This window comes from Microtus ochrogaster, unplaced genomic scaffold (genome assembly GCF_000317375.1).
Source record: "Microtus ochrogaster isolate Prairie Vole_2 unplaced genomic scaffold, MicOch1.0 UNK68, whole genome shotgun sequence".
NCBI lineage: Eukaryota > Metazoa > Chordata > Mammalia > Rodentia > Cricetidae > Microtus > Microtus ochrogaster.
Genome location: NW_004949166.1, coordinates 1646118 through 1651997, shown reverse-complemented (window position 1 = coordinate 1651997; position 5880 = coordinate 1646118). Strand labels below are relative to the sequence as shown.

At 43.4% G+C, this 5880-nt stretch overlaps 1 protein-coding gene across 2 annotated transcripts in view; it reads right to left on the bottom strand.

The window, feature by feature from the left end:
• Positions 1–5880, bottom strand: part of Ube2l3 (ubiquitin conjugating enzyme E2 L3) — a 47934-nt gene that overhangs the window by 22546 nt on the left and 19508 nt on the right. The gene's annotated exons all lie outside the window — the stretch shown is intronic.

Genomic DNA, 5880 nt, shown 5'->3' with positions numbered 1-5880 from the left:
TAAGTTTAATTCCCAGCAACCACATGCTGGCTCACAACCATCCATAGTGAGATTTTATGCCCCCTTTTGACATGCAGGTGTACATGTAGACAGAGCACTCATATAATAAATCAGTGAGTAAATTAAACAAAGAAAAAAAGTCAAAGAAAAACAGGGAAAAAAAGGAAAAATAAATGGAAGAACTGAAAATAAACAAATGAAATAGCCATCCCCTAGCTACACAGGGCCCTGAGATGCCTGCAGACCTAACTTTTTTCAAACAAGCACTAGTAATGTACACTCTAAAGATGACTAAGGCTGGAACTCAAAGGCAAACAAAGGCAAATGGATGCCCACAAGTCTTTCCTACCTAACATGTTAAGAGCAATTTCAGTACTCCACCCCAGGACAGGCACAAGCAAAGAGCACAACTGACCAGTATGGGATGGGGAGGGGAACAAGAAACCAATCAGCACTGAAGCTCAGTTTCTTCAGCTATCAATGGTGCAGTAAGTTCCTGAACTAAAAACAATGAGCGGGAAACTACACCATGACAGACTCTAAATCTATGGGAGTTCTCATAAGTAGATAACATAGCACTTCACTCAGAAAGCACAACCACCATAACAGATTATTTCAGAATTCTGTTTAAACTGTCATTAAGGCTGTCTGTCACTTGGTTTTCCACTGTGTATCAGCCTGACATTTCCCATTGCTTCACCAACAACAATGAATATACAGCAGGCATCTTGCCCAAGCCACCCAGAAAGTACCATGACTCATGCCCACATATACGTGGTCACCTCCCCCAAGTTCCTAGACTGCCACTCCCCACTACTACCTCAATCAGACCTCACAACCAATGAGATGATAGCCTCCCATCCACCCAAGATGCCTTCTCACCTACAACCTGAACATTGACCCTGTCTCATCTACCAGGCTACAGCTCCTCTCTCCCAGCCCACATGCCCTCTAATACAGGAAAGGCTCCCTCCTTAAGCAGCCATGATTCACAATGGCAAAGGCCACCCTATTGGCTTCTATGTCACCAAGATCAAAAGATCCTTTGTATCACACATTCTCACTAGGCCGCAATAGTTTAGAAGACACTATTTCTAGTTAGTAGAGCTAGAGAATCACGGAAGGAGTAATTCTCAAAGCACAGTGAAGCAGAGTCAGTGTACCAGTTCTGAGTTGGAGAGATGTGAGAGGCCTAACTCAGGATGAGCTGAGGAAGAAGAACTGGATGGAATTGGGTGTCCCACAGGAGAATGTAGGGAAATGCTGCCCGTTTCACAACCTCAGGTGCCTACTATAAGCACCTGGACTAACTCTGGAAATTCTAGTCCAGCAACTGTGGCTAGAGCTTTAATATGGGAATTTTTATTAAGTGGCACAAGAAGGGAAAGGGTGTTACCAAGCTTAACCAGTTCAGTTCTAAGGAAGGTCTAGCCATATTGCAAGCCTCTAATCTACACCAGGGGACATATGGTGAGATAGCCTGATTGCTCTACAAGAAAACATGGAACCTGCGAGAATACTCTAACCTGCTAGTTACCATCTTGGTCTTCCAGCTGCCACTCAGAACTCCTCAGGAACTATGAAATATGGACACACTCAAGAAGGAAAGGTTTCACATGTCACTAACCACTACTCTTCAACTTCATGAGGGCAGGACAGGTGCAGGAGATAAAATATTCCAAGCAGAACTTTGAAATCTAGACAACCAAAAAACTTGAGAGGCAGAGGCTGGCGGGTTTCTGAGTTCTTGGCCAGCCTGGTCTACAAAGCAAGTTCCAGGACAGTCAGGGCTACTCAAAGAAACCTTGTCTCAAAAAATCAAAAAACAAACCAAACAAGGAAGGAAAGAAGGAAATATTGAGTGTTCATTAAAAAAAAAAAAAAAAAACTTTACATGGCCTGTATACAAACATACTTGACAGCTTCGGTGCTCTATGCAAACAATATGAAGTATGGCTAATAGACATAAGGCAAATTTCATGAAAATTACAAAGATGGGGTTTAAGTTGTTTAAGGACTGCAGGCTGGGCTATAAGCTTAGCAGCAAGGCAGTGGCCAACTGGCAGCACAAGATCCTGCAGCATTCAATCCCAGCACTACAAAATCACTAAGTAAAGCCGGGCGGTGGTGGCGCACGCCTTTAATCCCAGCACTCAGGAGGCAGAGGCAGGCGGATCTCTGTGAGTTCGAGACCAGCCTGGTCTACAAGAGCTAGTTCCAGGACAGGCTCCAAAACCACAGAGAAACCCTGTCTCGAAAAACCAAAAAAAAAAAAAAAATCACTAAGTAAATAAAAGGCACATAGTTTTCTGGGGCTGTAGTTCAATTCATAGAATGCTTGCCTAGCACCTATAAAGCCCTGAGTTCAAGTCTTACACTCAGGGTAGATCACAACCACCTCTAACTGCAACCCCAGGTCATTCAACACCCTCTCCTAGCCCAGGGGGTGTACAGACACACACAGATCAAATACCCATACACTCAAAATTCATCAATTAATTTTATAATTTACTTATTTTTAGTGCATTGGTGTGCATGCATGTCTGTGTGAGGGTGTCAGATCTTGGAGTTACAGACAGTTGTGAGCTGCCATGTGGGTGCTGAGAATTGAACTCAGGTCCTCTAGAACAGCCAGTTCTCTTTTAACCATCTCTCCAGCCCTCAATTTTTTTTTTCAAAAAGTAAATTCAAGGCCCATCCTGGGGAACACAATACTCTGTCTAAGAAAAGAAAAAAAAAAAAAAAAAGAAAACCCATGAAGCTCTGTTCCTAGGTGCTAAGACAACAAGTGCCTCAGTGCCAAGTTATCAAGCACATACCTGAACAAAGATTAAAAAAAGCCCCAAGCCTTCCGGCCACAGAAGGAAGGGTGCTACTAATGAGTGCTGAGCTGGAGGCTCAGGAAGTTCAAAGCAGAGTGATCAGATAAACTCTCTTTGCTGTCAGGTTAAGGTACCCAAGAAGGAAAGGTAATTTCCTGTCTAACAGTTCTAACCAAAGAACCCATTATAAGACAGAAGTGAGAGCCAATACAAATAAGCCCTGACATCCGGGAATGCTGGGTATCCTACAGAAGAGCGGTTCTCAATGGGATCCAAAACAGAATCATGCAGCTCAGCATTCTGGGTCCTACACAAAAAACATATGCCAGACATCTGGCCCTGTCCTATTGAGATTAACACCCTCTGCAGCCCTAGCTGAGAACAATGGGCGCTAAGAATGGCTAGCATGTTAAAATTCCATTACTGCCCAAGATGGTTCTAAGGACAAGAGCTGCCTCCTCCTTCACTGAGGAAAGCAAACTGAAGAGCCACACCGCTCATTCAGAGGTTCTATCTAAAGACCTGAGAGAAAATTACACAAACCCTCAAGATGGTATATCTAAAATCACAACTATAACTGAGAATGGTCTAGATAATAACAACCTAGTAAAGAATTTCAAGAAACCCATGTAAACTCAGAGGTTGAAGTCCAAAGGCTTTATTACTAATAACGATGGAAAGGAGCTAAGAAAAGCTAATGAAACGGTTCAGAGGTTAAAGGTGCTTACCATAGAAATCTGACAGCCTGAATTCCATCCCCAAGATACACAGGGTGAAAGCAGAGGAGACTCCTGCTAACTGTCTTCTAAACTCCACATCCACACTGTGACATGAGTACCCACACGTGCACACACACGGCACATACAAATTATAGTAAGTAAAGCGTAATTTTAAAATGAAAAGAATACAGCAGCACTCCAGCTCTTTGAGAATAAAGTCTGAAAGATCTAAGCAAGAATGGCACACGCTCACAGAACACACTTCCCCAAAAGATTTATTTCAGTTCTGCTCAATGCCAAAAGCAACCTGGGGTCAGCTGCTCAGGGCTGATGGTGCAATGCTGACAGCCAAGAGATGAGCCGAAAGAAAGCAGAACCAGTCAACTCCTTAGTCCCTTCTGCAAGAGGGGAAGCAGCACACAGGGAAAAGCCCAAAAGAGGTCCCTCTTTAAACCCAGCTGCTCCCAGCTTTAGAAGGAGTCTGAAAAAACACAGGGTACTGCTCAGTTTCTGTGGGGGTTTTGTTTTTGTTTTGGGTGATGCTAGATATCAAACCCAGGGCCTCAATAACTGTAGCAGTACACACACTATTCTTAATACACACACCAAAACAACAACAACAACAAAAAAAAAACCACAAAGAAATTCCAGGGCCTCAAATGTCCTAGGCAAGCAAACACTCAACCACTAAATTATAGCCTGTGGTGGTTTGAATGAGAATGACCCCCATACACTCATATGGGGGTTTGAAAGCTTAGCCCTAGTTTGTGGTATTATTTGGGAAAGATTAGGAAGTGTGGCCTTGTCGCGCAGTGGTAGCACACATCTTTAGTCCCAGCCACATGGGAGGCAGAGTCAGGTGGATTGCTCTAAATTCGAAGCCAACCTGATCTACAGAGCGAGTTCTAGGACAGGCTTCAAAGCTACACAGGGAAACGCTGTCTTGAGAAACCAAAATGAATGAATGAATGAATAATTTGATTAATTTTTTAAAAAGGAAGTGTGGCCTTGCTGGAGAAAGTATGTCACTGGGGTGGTGGGCTTTGAGGTTTCAAAAGCCCACACCAGGTCCAGTCTCACTCTCTCTTTGCTTGCAGCTTGAAGATCAGATGTGAATGAGCTCTCAACTACTTCTCCAGCACCATGTCTGCATGCCTGCTGCCATACTCTCCACCAAGATAATAGAGTAGTCCTTTGAAACTGGATGAAAGCCTTCAATTAAATGCTTCCTTTAGCAGGGTGGTGGTGGTGGTGCATGCCTTTAATCCCAGCAATCAGAAGGCAAAGGCAGGTGGGTCTCTGAGTTTGAGGCCAACCTGATCGACACAGTGAGTTCCAGGACAGCCAGGGATACAACTGAAAAACCCTGTCTCAAAAATAAATAAATAAATAAATAAATAAATAAATAAATAAATAAATAAATAAAGTTTCCTTTTATAAGTTGCCTTAGTCATGGTGCTTTATCACAGCAACAGACAGTCCACTTAAGAGGTAATACCCATTTCTCAAGTAGGACCAGAAAACTGAATGCCACATGCCAACTATAAGGCCAAGTACAGTTGGCAGTATTGGAAAGCTGGATCTGGGTTCTCTCTCTCTCTCTCTCTCTTTTTTAATTATTTATTTATTTTATGTTCACTGATGTTTTGTCTATGTGAGGATGCCAGATCTCCTGCAACTGGGATTACAGACAGTTGTGAGCTGCCATGTGGGTGCTGGGAATAGAACCCAGGTCCTCTGGAAGAGTAGCCAGTGCTCTTAACCTCTGAGCCATCTCTCCAGCCCCCTGGATCTGGGTTCTCAAAGGAAACAATTTCCCCAAGTCCTTAAAAGATTAGGGAAAATAAGAGACTATCCTGAACAGCCAGCCTTATGGTTTTTTTTTCGTTTTGTTTTGTTTTGAGACAGAACTCACACACAAAACCCACCAAGTTTTGTTGTTGTTTTGATGGGGGTATGAAAACTGTGTCCTATCATGAAACACTGGTTTTGGTAGTTTAAGTGCATCCCTACAACACCAGCACTTAGTAGGTAGAAGCAGGAGGATCATCATCATGAGGTCAAGGCTAGCTGGGCCATACATAGAAAAGGGGGCAAAGATAAAGACAGAAAAAGCAAACAGATACAGTGTTCAAAACCTCCCCAGTATTATCTACAGGCAAGGCCAGGTCTAAAAAACCATAAAGAGCTAGAGATTTTTGAATAATATGTAACCAAGATCCTCTTTAAGAAATCCAAATCCTAGTCGGGCGGTGGTGGCGCACGCCTTTAATCCCAGCACTCGGGAGGCAGAGGCAGGCGGATCTCTGTGAGTTTGAGACCAGCCTGGTCTACAAGAG